Source organism: Mus pahari, chromosome 2 (assembly GCF_900095145.1).
Source record: "Mus pahari chromosome 2, PAHARI_EIJ_v1.1, whole genome shotgun sequence".
Classification (NCBI taxonomy): domain Eukaryota; kingdom Metazoa; phylum Chordata; class Mammalia; order Rodentia; family Muridae; genus Mus; species Mus pahari.
This window is the reverse complement of record NC_034591.1, coordinates 94,012,703-94,028,075: the sequence shown is the minus strand read 5'-3', so window position 1 is coordinate 94,028,075 and position 15,373 is coordinate 94,012,703.

The window sequence follows — 15,373 nt, the reverse complement described above, 5'->3', positions numbered from 1 at the left end:
GTGTGTGTATGTGTGTTCCTGGGATGCCATAGATGAGTGAGTGTATTTCAGAGGATAACATCATGGAGTAGCTTCTTTCCTATTGTCTTTGCTGAGCAAATGTGTGCACTCTCATGGGCACAAACATGTAGGAAGGTGTCATGTATCATTGTCTTGAGTTCCTCTCCACATTTCCCCAGCTGAGTTCCACTTTTCTCCTAGTCAGGCAAACTGAATTTTTGATGCTTTAGCAGGAGTGTTCCCTAGCAATGTCCTTTGTCCATGTCCTGGCTTTTTTATGTAAAAATAGTAGAACTGTCCCATTATTATACAGAAAGATATTTGTGGACAAGATTCACATAGTTAATTCTTAGAAATGTGCATGTAGTTGATGTGCATGAAGAAGAAATTCATGAGTAACTCTATGCCAATGAACTAGTTATGTAATCTGTGTACATAATAGACGTGTGTAAACAAAGGCATTTTGATTCATCTCCTGTCATAATGGACAAGTTATGTTTAAGTAAAATGAGGGACATGTGTTATTGTTTACTTTTCAGTTGAAGTGACGGAATATCCTAATAAAAAAGTAACTTATGGAGGAAAAGTTTTTCTTTGACTTCTACTTCCAGAGGGAATGCCATTCATTAGATGGGAGTGTCACAGCAGCAGAAGCAAGAGGCCAACCTGTGAGTCATGATGCTGATTGATCATATTTTATCCGAACAAAGGAAGTGGTACTGTAGTAAAACCCCTCCAAGTCTGTCCTCTGCTCTTCCATAGACATCCTGCAAAGCCCAGCCCCAGTGGTGCCTTATTATTCTGAAGAAATACATATCCATAGTGTCTTATAATCTTTTCAAGTAACAGTACCAGCTGTGGACCTAATAGACAATCAGAGGCATTTTTATCCCCAAACCACAAAATATGTGGATCAATACAGTGTGAAAATTGAATGCCAAGTTAAAAATCTTGTTGTAAAATTAGTATCTTAGCTTGGTTTCTATTGCGGTAAGGAACAGTATAACCACGAGCAACTTGAAAACAGAGCTGTGTGGGGCATGTCTTTAATGGCTGTCCTCAGGTAGCAGAGGAAGTTAGATCTATGTGAGTTCAAGCCTAGCTTCCTTCCAAGCCCTGTCTCAAAACATCAACGTTAGGTCTTGTCTCCAAAACAAGCAAACAAAAACAAAACAAAAGAGCAAAACAACAACAGAAGCTAATTGATGTCAAAGGTTTTATTTTACCTTAATACTTACAGTTTATTACTCAGAAGTTAGGGTAGGATCATGTGGATACTTTATTCCTCCTTAGAATAAGGAACAAAATACCCATGAAAGGATATAGATACAGAGACAAAATTTAGAGTTAAAATGAAAGGATGGGCTATCCAGAGACTACCCCATCCGGGAATCCATCCCATTATCAGCCACCAAACCCAGATACTAATGCACATGGCAGCAAGATTCTGCTGAAGGGACCCTGATATAGTGGCCTCTTGTGATGCTATGCCAGTGCCTGGCAAACACAGAAGTGGATGTTCACAGTCAGCTATTGGATGGAACACAGGGCCCCCAATGGAGGAGCTAGAGAAAGTACCCAAGGAGTTGTAGGGGGCGGCAACCCTGTAGGTGCAACAACAATATTAACTAACCAGTACCCCCTGAGCTCGAGTCTCTAGCTACATGTGTAGCAGAAGATGGCCTATTTGGCCATCATTGGGAAAAGAGGCCCCTTGGAAACTTTATATGACCCATCACAGGGGAATGCGGGGACCAAGAAGTGGGAGTGGGTGGGTAGGGGAGCAGGGGCAGGGGTGTGGTATAGGGAACTTTTGGGATAGCATTTGAAATGTAAATAAAGAAAATATCTAAAAAACAAACAAACAAAAAAGAAGTTAGAGTAGGACTCAGTGTATGAGCCAGAAGCAAAAACTAACACAAGAGACCAAGGATGAACACTGCTTCTATATAGCATACATTATCACCTTCCATGAGATGACAACACCCTTACTGAGCTGGGCCCTCCCACATCAAAAAAATCAAGAGAAATTCCACAGATATGTCTATGAGACAAACTGTGGGAGTAAGTTCCTCAATGAGGTTTTCTTCTTTTTCAATTACTGCAGCTGTGTAAAGTTGATGAAAGACCTTACCAGCGCAGTTGGTTTGAGTCCTATATTCAGTAATTCTCCATTAAGTGTGTTGGTATTCTAAAAGCATAAAGAAAAATTATTTTTTTTCATGTCACTAAAAACAATTCTCTCTGCCAAAACCATTAAAACACAAAGATGCTCATACACACATCTTTATTCTAAAACGGAAAAAGTTTGCTTTTAATATAACTGTCACAAATCTACAGGTGGTGGGATTAAGATTGCTCCTGGCAATTTTAAACAAGACAGCAATGTTTGTGATTGTTCTTGGCATTCACATACTTGTGTTTTTCACCTTAATCTTCAAACTCTGACAAGAATAACTTTCTTCAAAGGAATTAAATGAGATAAAACAGTTACATTCTGTGTCCTGTTTTAATGTGTTTATTTCTGGATTCATTTGCTGGTTAAACAGATTGATATGGTGAGGGCTGTCATGAATAGTATCCCTGACACCAAGAAGAAGGAAGCACTGAAGAAAACAGAGGCAGCTCATACTCCCCCTAGAATTCCTTGCTGCTTAAGAACAAGGCAATACAAGTACCAAGCAAACAAATATCAAATTGTTTTATGTGAAGAATGGAAGCCAGCCGGGTGTTGTTCAGACTGTGTGAATCAATGAAAACGCCTTAAGGCAGAAAGGAGTCCAGGCTGTTGTTTGAAGAGGAAGAAAGCTGTGGCAGGACACACGGGGAGGGAAGGAAAGAAGACTCTCAATGCAATCAAAGCAGGAGGGTGTCAGATGTTCTAAACTCACAGAGGCCAATAAAAAAGAGTTCGGGAGACATGTGAAAACCTTTTTGGGATTTCTGTGAGACAAAGGGGCATCATTGAACTCACAATGTAGGTGAATTCAGACAGGTTGCTGTGTGAAAAATGCATCATAGGAAAATTAGGCGAACTAATTAGGAAATCTCTGTAGAATTTCATCCAATACTGATCTGACAGATGTAAAGATGGAGAGCCATGGGGGAGATTCAGAATATATAGAATTAGGAGTTAAGTTCTAAACTGAGCGGGAGAGTTAAGCATTGAGTTTGATATCAGCACAGGGTGGCCTCAGGGACACTTGTTTTGATCAGTTTTAACTATTAGGACGCTAGACATATGATGGCTTCTTACACAGCAGCTTAGGGGAACACTGAAGACGGCTAATCAAAGATTGGAGCAGCGACTTATATCTGTGTCTCAATCCTCTTGTGTGAAATGGAGATCAATGTAATATTATGTAATGAAAATGGATGTAGCCCAGTAGGTAGACTGCTTGAATAGTATGCATGAAAGCATGGATTATCTTGAAAGCACCACATAAAACTAGGTATGGTGGCAGACATTTGTAATCTTAGCACGCAGGACATGAAGGAAGGGAGATCAGAAGCCTGAGATAGTCCTTGCTGTATGGTTCCATGATAAAATACTCTGACTAGAAGCAACGTATAGAAGGAATTTTGGGGGCTTATGGTTCCAAGGATAACAAACTGTCGTGTTGGAGAGGCATGGCAGCAGACAGGAGGTGGCAGACTGTGGGTAGACTAGCAGGAAGAAGAGCTTGAAGGCACCCATCTTCAAATACAAGAAAGGAAGTAGAGAGACTGGATGGAAAGTGGTGCAGGGATTTTAATCTCAAAGCCAGTCTCCAGTGATGTACTTCCGCTAGCCAGCCTGTAACACATAAATCTCCTCACACAGTAACAACAAGTGGAGACCGAGTGCTCAGATGCTAGGGGCTTATATGGGTCTTTCTCATTTCAACCACCACATATGCCTCCATAGGAAATTTGAGAGATGTCTAGTATACTTTTTAAAAATATTGGATATTTTATTTATTTACATTTCAAATGATAGCCCTTTTCCCAGTTTCCACTCTGCAAACTCTCCATCCCATCCCCCCTTACCTTGCTTCTATGAGGGTGCTCCCCCACCCCACTCCTGCTTCACTGCCCTAGCATTCCACTACACTAGGGCATCAAGCCTACACAGGACCAAGGGCATCCCCTCCCATTGATGCCAGATGAGGTCCCTTCAGCTCCTTCAGTACCTTCAATAACTATGACATTGGGGTCTCTGTGTTCAGTCTGATGGTTGGCTGTGAGCATCCACAGATGTATTGGTCAGGATCTGACAGAGCCTCTCAGAAGACAGCTACATCAGGCCCCTGTCAGCAAACACTTCTTGGCATCAGCAATAGTGTCTGGGTTTGGTGTCTGCATGTGGGATGTATCCCACGTGGGGCAGTCTCTGGATGGACTTCACTCTCTGCTCCACTCCTTATCCCTGTATTTCCTTTTGACAGGAGAAATTCTGGGTTAAAATTTTGGAGATGGGTGGGTGGCCCCATCCCTCAACTGGGGGGACCATGCTAAACCTCTGGATAAGGTCTCTATAGGTTCCCCCTCTCCTTTTCAGCTAATGTCATCCCTGTGGGATGATGGGAGGCTCTTGCTTTTCTGGCATCTGGGACTCTCTGTTTGCTACCTCCTGTTCCTCATCCGCCATTGTCACACACCTCTGTTCAATTTCCTGACCCTCTCTGTACATCTTCTCCCTCTCCTCTCACAATTGATTCTTTCCCCTCCTCTTTTCTTCCTCCAAGGTCCCCCCCCCCTTCTACTTCCCTTGATTATTTTGTTCTAGCTTCTAAGTAGGTCTGAAGTATCCACTCTTTGGTCTTCCTTCCTCTTGAGCTCCATGTGGTCCATGAATTGTATTGTGGGTATTACATGCTCTTTGCTTATTGGCACTTATTAGTAAGTAAATACCATGTATCTTCTTTTGTGACTGTTTGACCTCACACATGATGATATTTTCCCGATCCATCCATTGTCTGTGAATTTTATGAAGCCATTGTTTTTAATAGTGGAGTAGTATTACATTGTGTAAATGTTCCACATTTTCTGTACCTATTACTCTCTTGAGGGCCACCTGGGTTGTGTCTAGCTTCTGGCTATTATAAATATGGCTTCTATAAGCATAGTGAAGCATGTGTCCTTATTACATGTTGGTGCATCTTCTGGGTATATACCCAGGAGTGGTATTACTGCATCCTCAGGCAGTACTATGTCCAGTTTTTAGAGGAACCAAAAGACTGATTTCCAGAGTGGTTGTATCACTTGCAAACCTATCAGCAATGGAGGAGTGTTCCTCTTTCTCTACATCCTTGCCAGTATCTGGTGTCACCTGAGGTTTTGATTTTAGCCATTCTGATTGGTTTGAGATGTAATCACAAGGTTGTTTTGATTTGCATTTCCCTGATGACTAAGGATGTTCAATCTTTCTTTAGGTGTTTCTCAATATTCTTCAGTTGAGAGTTCTCTGTTTAGCTCTGTTCCCCATTTTTCAATAGGGTTATTTGATTCTCTAGAATCTAACTTCTTGAGTTCTTTGTATATATTGGATATTAGCCCTCTATCAGATATAGGGTTGATAAAGATCTTTTCCCAATCTGTTGGTTGCTGTTTTGTCCTATTGATAGTGTCCTTTGCCTTACAGAATCTTTGCAATTTTATGAGGTTCCATTTATCTATTGTTGATCTTAGAGCATAAGCCATTGATTTATTATTTCCTTCTGTCTGATTTGTATTTGCATCTTTTTTTTTTCTAGAGTTTTCAGGTGTGCTGTTAAGCTGCTAGTTTCTTTTTGGAGGCACTCAGAGCTATGAGCTTTCTTCTTAGCACTGCTTTCACTGTATCCCATAACTTTGGGTATATTTTGCCTTCATTTTTCATTAAATTCTAAAACATCTTTTATTTCTTTCTTTATTTCTTCATTGACCAAGCTATCATTGAGAAGAGCATTGTATATGTGGGCTTTTATTGTTTTGTTGTTATTGAAGACCAGCCTTAGTCCATGGTGATCTGCTAGGATGCAACGGATTATTTCAAACTTTTTGTATCTGTTGAGGCCTGTTTTGTGACTGAGAATCTGGTCAGTTTTGGAGAAGGTACCATAAGGTGCTAAGAAGTAAGTACATTCTTTTGTTTTAGGACGAAATATTCTATAGATATCTGTTGAATCCATTTGGTTCATAATTTTTTTTCTTCTTGAGACAGGGTTTCTCTGGGTAGCCCTGGCTGTCCTGGAACTCACTCTGTAGACCAGGCTGGCCTCGAACTCATAAATACACCTGCTTCTGCCTCCCAAGTGCTGGGATTAAAGGTGTGCGCCACCACTGCCGGGCCATAACTTCTTTTAGTTTCACTGCATCTCTGTTTAGTTTCTGTTTCCATGATCTATTCATTGCTAAGAGTAGGGTGTTGAAGTGTCCCAAATATTATTGTATGTTTTGAGCTTTAGTAAAGTTTCTTTTATGAATATGGGTGCCCTTGCATTTGGAGCATAGATGTTCAGAATTGAAAGTTTCATCTTGGTGAATTTTACCGTTGATTAGTATGAAGTGTCCCTCCTTCTCTTTTTTGATAACTTTAGGTTGAAAGTCAATTTTATTCGATATTAGAATGGCTACTCCAGCTTGTTTCTTGGGACCATTTGCTTGGAAAGTTGTATTCTAGCTGTTGACTCTGAGGTACGGTTGTCTTTGTTACTGAGGTGCATTTCTTGTTTGCAGCAAAATGTTGGGTCCTGTTTATGTATCTCATCTGTTAGTCTATGTCTTTTTATTAGGGAATTGAGTCCATTGATATTAAGAGGTATTAAGGAAAAGTTATTGTTGCTTCCTGTTATTTTTGTTGTTAATGTGGAATTATGTTTATGTAGCTATCTTCTTTTTAGTTTGTTGAAAGAGCATTCTACTCTTGCTTTTTCTGGGGTGTAGTTTCCCTCCTTGTATTGGAGTTTTCTATTTATTATCTTTCATAGTGCTGTATTTGTGGAAAGATATTATGTAAATTTGGTTTTGTCATTGAATATCTTGGTTTTTCCATTTGTGGTAATTGAGAGCTTGGCTGGGTATAGTAGCCTGGGCTGGCATTTGTGTTGTCTTAAGGTCTGTATGATCTTGGTTCCTGTGTCCTGTGGACTCCTGCGGGTATCTCTTCGGACAGGGATTTGAGCAGAAGTCGTGGTCTCCCCTGTGCTCTCAGGTGTGCCAGCACTCCTGGGAGACTAGCTCTCTCCTGGTGAGATTTGGGTATGGAGACTGTCTAGTACACTTAAGACTCTGTTCAAAAGAAATGAAAATCAGTAATTCATACAGGTAGGGGCATGATAAAATGTAGAAAGTGATAACAAGTGTCCTGTATAAATATGTAACATATATTATTATAATATTGTATTATATTGAATCTTCATAGCTCTTTTTGAGTGTTTACTTTGCATAGTAATAAAATTTACCTTAAAACTGCTGCTTTTAGCACTGAGTTAACCTAGACATTAATTCCTATTCCATAGTGGCTCACTTATTTTTACACTTGAACAAACTGTCCACATTCTGTGAGACTCAATTTCTCATCTATAAGATGGGGACCATTAAATCATATGTTAAACTAGAAGCATTAAATAAGAAATCTTTAATAACTCAGAGTAAGAAATACTTCCAAGAAACGTATGCATTAGTCACTGCAGAAGTTATATAGCTATTCTCTTTGGTTAGTGGTTTAGTCTTTAGGAGCTCCCTGGGATTCATGTTAGTAGATACTGTTTGATCTCAGTGTGAGAGTATGGGCCTAACCCTGCAAAGACTTGGTGCCTCAAAGAAGGAGGATGCATGTGTTGGGCACCCTCTGAGAGGCAAAGGAGAGGAGAGACAGGACAAAGAAGTCTGGGAAAGGAGACTGGGAAGGTGGCAACATTTGGAATATAAACAAACAAAATAATTAATTAAAAATGTAAAAAAAAACCTAAAAATTAATTAGTTATTTAAAGTATTTCTTTTAGTTTGTTTGGCTTTTAAAAGTAAGGTTTGTCAATGCGACCCAGCTACCCTTTAATTAAATGTTGTGTTCATGTTTTGAATTTATTTATACTGCCAAGGGCCATATTACTCTCTGTTAGTCTGGGTTTGGTAGGGGGCCATAGCTAGTGTTTCTGTAGAGGACCTAGTGGATATCCATTTTCTTTCATTGTTTATTTGTTTGTTTGTTTGTTTCAGCTGGTGCCTAAGGCCCTTGATGTTGATATCCTTAGGCCACGCTGCCACTGAGAAGTGGGTGTGGTTTGTGCTGCCACCTGTGGTCATGTTACTGTCCAACATTTGTGCCACTGCTGAGGGCCTTGCTGATGTTTGTGGTCCTGCTGTAATGGGTAACCGTGTTGTTGTATGTGGTCCATATTATCACTGAAGACAATTGGAATGACTGTGGTCTGAGCTGCCACTGGAGACCTTGTGGATGTCCATGATTTGTGTTCCTGCTAAACACCATGTTGATGTATATCCCCAAGTAGATGTTGATGTTGATGGTGACTGGTGCTGCCAGCTGAGGCCTTGCTAATGTCCTCGATCTTCTTGTGACTGGGGGCAATGTGGATGTTCCTGTTACAACAGAAGACCATAGGGATGGTAGTGGTCTGTGGTGACACCTAAATTCATGTTGTTGTCCATAGCCCTTGCTGTAGTCAGAAACCATGTGGAAATACACAATTCATGCTGCCATTGACTATAAAGGGAAACAAAACTTATTTTGCAGTGGTATTGATGACTGTAGATGCATGAGAATGAAAGGCCCAGAAAGCTTCTTTGCTACCTTCTGTACCTCCTAACTCCCAATGAAGAAACAGTCTAAGCAGGAAGCCCATAAGAACTCTTAAAAACTGATATAGCCATGCATGCTGAAGTGTAGCTATTCAGAGCTGGTGTCTTCTGGTTGGGGTTGGGGTGGGAAAGGAGTACGTTTTTAAGGGACTAGCTTGTAACAGGAGTTGGACTACTCTCCAGGGAGAGGATATGGTTAGCACAACTTGAAATTGATCTTTCTTTCTTTTCTTTCTTTCTTTCTTTCTTTCTTTCTTTCTTTCTTTCTTTCTTTCTTTCTTTCTTTCTTCCTCCACCCTCTCATTCTCTGTGTCTTTTCCTCCTCCTCTTCCTCCTCCTCCTCTCTACCATATTTTGGCCCAAGAAATATATAATTTCATCCTTGCCACAGCATCAACTCTAACCGTCCTTTTGTCTAACGCCACCTATCTTCCCAGGAGGTTGCTATGAAGGTAACCTGCTAGATCTGATGAAAATTACATTCTGGTTCTTGTTTTGTCTTTAACGAGTCAAAGTGATTTTTCACATTAAAAGTTAAAAGTAGAAGAGAAAGAAGTTCATGGGATTTACTTTTTTATTAGATTTCTGTTTAAAACACAGATGACCCATAGGCTTACATACAATATTGAACGATGCTCACCACTTTACTTTCAGACTTGAAGTTATCGATTTATATATGCTGATTCTGTAACCAGGAGAAAATGGGAGGCAATAGCTTGATTAAACTTTTCAAATAGATACACTTGATTTATTATTTTAAAATTTAATATTTTAAAGTATTCCAAAAACAGTTAAGGAAAGCAGACATAAAAAGGAAGGATGAGGGAAAGAAAATGTGTGTTAGATATGGAACATCAACAGTGTCTCTTACACTGTCACTATATGTCAAACACTCACCCATGTTCACACACACACACACACACACACACACACACACATATTCTAATGTGCTTGAAATATTTCATATCCATTTTACAGATAAAGATTTTAGTATCCTAACACTAATAAGAATCTATTTTATAGTGTGAAAGGAATAGAATGAATAAAGCAGCAATTTTAAAATTAATGTACTCCTCTAAACTTAATAACAAGTGTTGAATACATTTTTGAGTGTTTAGTTTTAGAAAGCAATGGAGTTGGAAATGTTAGCAACATGTAATAAGTCATGTAACATAACCAACACTTGGAAACATTCCACCTCTTGTGTATCTAATGAATAATTACATTTGATAATACATAAACAAATATTACTTGTTTTTGAGATATAATTTGCAAGATTTTACTCTGTCAATCGTGGCTGATTAGGACCTAATTCCCTGAGCTAGCTTATATGTCTTGTTTAACTTACATTTCCTTCCACTTTAGAAAGTAAAATCTTTCCTCAGCATCTAAGCTAACCACTAATTGTATTTCCCCTATTTAGCAGATTTACATTCTTGTCAACTAAACCTGTTTTCTTCTACTACAGAAGAAAAATTTCTGTGGCAATTAGAAATAATTATTGTGATTTCTCCACCCACCTAACTCTGGCTTCCAACAGAGCACTGCATCACATTAGCCTTTAAAGACAAGAATGCTGAAAGGAAAATGTATCATTTAAAACTAAAACATCATGAAGTTAAGGACCTAGAGCTTTATAAAGTCCCTTCTGACTAATACATAATACTGGTGTGTGTGTGTGTGTGTGTGTGTGTTTGTGTGTGTGTGTGTGTGTGTCTGTGTCTGTGTGTAAAATACATAACACGCACATATATAATATATCTGTGTGTATTATATATATGTATGTCTGTTTGTAAGTTTCAGTTACACATTATGTGACTTTTTACATGTTGTTAACATTTATAGCTCCAATATCTTCCAAAAGTAAACAATCAAAAATATATTCAACGCTAGTTATAAAGTTTAGAGGAGCACATTAATTTTAAAATTGTTGCTTTATTCATTCTATTCCATTCACACCACACACACACACACACACACACACAAACACACTCTCACACACGCTTGTTTTCTTCAGAATAGTCTCTCAGGCAAAGGAATTAGGTAAGGGGTGCAAGCAACCAACTTATTTTATAGACTAAAAAGTAGAGATAGAAAGAGCCTTTATTGGCTGAGTCATCTAACTAGACACATAATCTTCCATCTTGTACCTCTGTTGTTAAGGATGACCAATTGTTTTAAAAGACTGTAACTTGGTCTTTCAGTAAAATCACTGATTGTTGAGGAGTTGGTCTTTTTCAATGGAGTGGAAGTGAAGTCAGCAATTATTTAGTGAATCAAATTAAAATAGAATGGGAGGTGAGATCCATGACTACTCCCTAGAACTTTGAAACTTGGCTAATAGGAAGAGACCATGAAAAATAATTGTGGGTTTAATTATCCATAGTATGAGCTCATTTGAAGGTCAGACTCAAAGGCTATACAGTCCAAATGTTTGTTTTTATGGGGATGTCAAAAAATTGGAATTCACTCAACCCCTGTTGGACAATGTATAGTTTCAGTGCTTCGGGATTTGATGTTTTCTTTCTTCACTTCCCTCATACTGCTTACTTGTTGTAAATGAACTACAAGTAGGAGCACAGCTTCATTGTCTCTTTTGCCAAACTCTAATCTTACCAGTTAGATTCATAAAAATCCCATCAGTACTCTGTGCTCATCTTCTGGACATTTTATGAGGAGCTCTGTGGAACTGCTGCAGTTTCCTTTCCTTGTCAATATACTCGTGACTTAGAGAGTGATCCAGAAATCAGCCTGCAAAGGGCAAAGGAGAATAGGATGTCTTCACATTGCCTTTGGCCATTTGCTAATTTATTCAATAATATTGTTTACAACCCAAGGTTTAGAGACTTTTTAGGCTTTACGAAGGAAAGAGGGGAATTGAATCAAGCTGAGTTTTTAATTGAAAGGTGCTGCATTTTTCCTTTGCAATTGCCTCAAAAACAGTCCCTTCCCAGTATCTCTGTGGGTGCCTTCCCAGAGAATGAGCAAAGCAGAAAGTGAGCATAGGTCTTATGTGTGCAGGTGAAGAACCAACTTTCCAAGGCAGTCTCTCTTGCCCCAATTAAGAGGAATCATTAGAACTGGGTAGGACAGCATACATTTCCACAGCTGGATCTGGCTGCAGTGATCAAAGGCTTCCTCTTTGGGGAAACTAATCATTTTTAAACCAGTGGCTGTTTGTTGGTAAAACTCAGTACACAAAGACTGTTTTAGGCAGAGATGCCTGAATTGAGAAATAGAGAATTTTGTTCAAGGATAAAACCAACAAAGGTTCTATGGTTGATGAGTGTACAAGATATATACAGGGCAACAGTGTGAACAGTACTGGAGATAAATTCTGAGACCTAGAACCAGTGCTGACTCATTTCAATACTATGAAGGGTACCACACTTAGAATGACTCTTCCACAACTTCAGTTAATTCCTGCGATCTAGTTAGTATTATTTGCCAACAGGACATTGGCTGGAGTGATCTGAAAGTGAAGCTTTGGTTGAGGACTTGATGCAGAGTGGCCTGTGAACATGTGTTTGGGAGATTATTCTGATTACTTGTTGATGCAGCAAGGGCTACTGTATTCAACACTTTGCCTAGACAGATTGCCCTAGGCTATACAAATGGGTAAACTAAGCATGAACCTAAGAGGGAGCAATGAGAGGGACAATTAGCAAGTTGTATTCTCTGTCATTCCAGCTATATATCCTTAGCTAAAAGTGGTGGCCCTGGTTAGAGTTAATCCTGCATAGAGTAATATGCTGTCTTTCCTTTAGGTCTGTGGCTTGAATTCCTGCCCTGACTTCTGTCAGTGATGGACTGTGACCTGAAAGTTTAAGATGAAGCAAAGTCTTTCTTTCCCAAGTTGCTTTCAGTGAAAGCATTTTATCATAACTTAAAGGAAACTAGATGAGCTATTACATCTAATGCTTAGCTTATTATGTAATACTTGGAAAACATCCTTAGCATCAAAGTTTGTTTTCAAAAGCAGAAGATTTTACAGAGAAGTCTCAGTTCTCCATGCCCTCACTTGACAGGTCTAAAACTGTTTGTCTTGTTGAAGTCTCTGATCACACCATGCTGGCCTTTCTCCACATGTCCCTGGTCAAATCCAGTCTCCATCCTGCTGTGTTTGGGGGCGCTTAAATTGTGATACCCTTTTCACCTGGCTTTAAATAGCCTGGGACAGTGGGAGGTTCTGGAAATGTGCTGTAGGACTGGGTGAGAGTTTGGCATGTTTACTTCCCTCCCTTGTTTTCCTGCCTTAGCACTGCCGCTCTATTGGTAGCTGATTTGGACTCCTCTAGGGTGGTATTTTCTGGCTTTAAACTCCTGCCAGGCAGCAGGCTCATGGGCGGTAAGATTTCCTACTTCTCTATCACCCTCACGACACTCTTCCTGTTTCCACACTTTTGGATATAAATTTAGTTCTTGCTGTGACTATGACCGATTCTTTTTCTTCTTCTTACTGGGGTTATGAGATCTGGCTGGTATATAGGGATCCGAGTGGCATACATCACAGAGGAAACCATTAGGCGGAGAACAGGCTGGGTACACATCAGTTCTCATTGTGGCTATACTAGATTCCCCCTCCCAGCTCTGCATGAAGTCCTAATAATTGGCATGTTACTTGTAGGTTAGCCCCAAAAGCTCTTGTGAAAGTTCAACTCGGAAAAGTACAGGAAATAAAGCAAAATCTTGGACTTGGCTCACCTTAACAAAGTAACCAGTAATTTTGGAGTAATGGTATTGGTAATTCATTTGTTTGTTAATCTCTTTTATCATTCATCAATTTGAAAAGTAAGCCTAGGGTACATACCTAGGAACTACACTACTGTCTGGTAGAAAGTATAAATCATATCTGGCTAACATTTTAAGGAGAGTTTAGTGGAGGCTATACTTTCTGTATCAAGAAGCATGGTGTGATGACTTTGAACCCACAAAATTGCGATGCTAGAGATTCAACTGTCATAAAGATGCTGTAGCTGGTAAAGGATAAAGCCATTTCTAGAAGGGTAGTCCCCTTCTAGAGAAGGGTTAGGAGGAATTGTTCTTCCTCCCAAAGAGTTCTAGAGATTGTCTGATAACAGTTAATTTTAACATCCACTTACAAGACAAATTTAGATCATGAAGTTTATAGGGTTCATGTCTTTAAAGGACATAAATAGACATGGTAGAATAGTTCTGGATGTGAGATACATTGAAAATAAGTTTCATAACTGTAGAAGATGTGCAAGACCCAGGAAAGGAGACTATCCAGGGGCTAAGTGACTTCCACCCAGGTGACCTCTATGGTAGTTACACAGAAAACATTTAACTTCCACAGAAATAATGTAGGACAACATATGAAGATGAAGGAAGGTGAAAGACACTCTTCTGATCTTTATCTGTGCTTTGATTGTGAAGTTCTTCACAAAAGGAAATGAAAAGGGTGTGTCTGACTTCCGGGACTGATGTTCCAGCCTTCAGAGAAGACAGTTCAAAGAGAAGTGCCCAATGATAGAAAAAGCATCTGAACAAAATAGCACAGTATGATTAAGAAACATCCCACCAGACAGCTCACCTGAAGTAAGTGTCCTGGGATCACCTAATGATTAACCATGGAATGAGGCATTTCTTTCTCTTTTTTTCTATACTTATTTCTTTTTTATTAGATATTTTCCTCATTTACATTTCAAATGCTATCCCTAAAGTCCCCTATACCCTCCCCCTGACCTGCTCCCCAAACTACCCACCCCTGTTTCCAAGGTTTAAATCTCAGACTGACTAAACTAAAACCCTTGTGATGCACATACAAGAGGATTCATTTGGTTTTCTGTTTCTTCTCTCAAGACAAGTGGCATTTTTTGGTAAAAAGTAGTACTATGTACCCCATGGGTACACTTGTAAATTGAATACAGTCACAGAGAGGAGCCACACAAATGCTGGACTTTCAGTTCTTGCACAGCAATGCCATAGTGTCTGTCTGTCCTTGGATTTTTTTCAGTTTCTCAACCTAAGTAACCATTTTCCTTGTGGTTCTCTCTTTCTTCTGTATTATATCTGTATCATACCACATTATGCAGATCTGGGAGATTGACTCTTAACTGATTATGGTAAGATGTTTTTCCTTTTCTTCTCTCTTGTTGAGTTTATACCTTGATATCAAGTTCCTTCTGTCAAATGAATAGTTCTAATCCTTAAAACACAGAGAAGACCTATGTGACATCATCATACTGGCCTGTTTTTCATTCCAGGGCTTTCACCTCTTGTTCATTTCCCCTTTGGGGTGCATTATAAAAATCATAGTTCTTTTCACTTTAAATTATGTTTTGTATTTAATTATGCTAGTGTGTGTGTTTGCTGTTTGTGTAAGTATGTGTGTGCATGTGTAGCATGGCTCATTTGTGGAGATCAGAGCACCACTGGTAAAAGTTTTCTCTTTCCAGAAATCAAACTCAGGTCATTAGCCTTAGTAACCAGCTTGGGCACCTGCTGAGTCACCTTACTGGTCACCAAGAATAGTTATTAAAACAATAATTTGACAAAATATGTTGAAACTCTCTTTGTTTCATAAAATAATGCAGTACTTTTTATTTCTACATTTTGTGAACTAGTACTT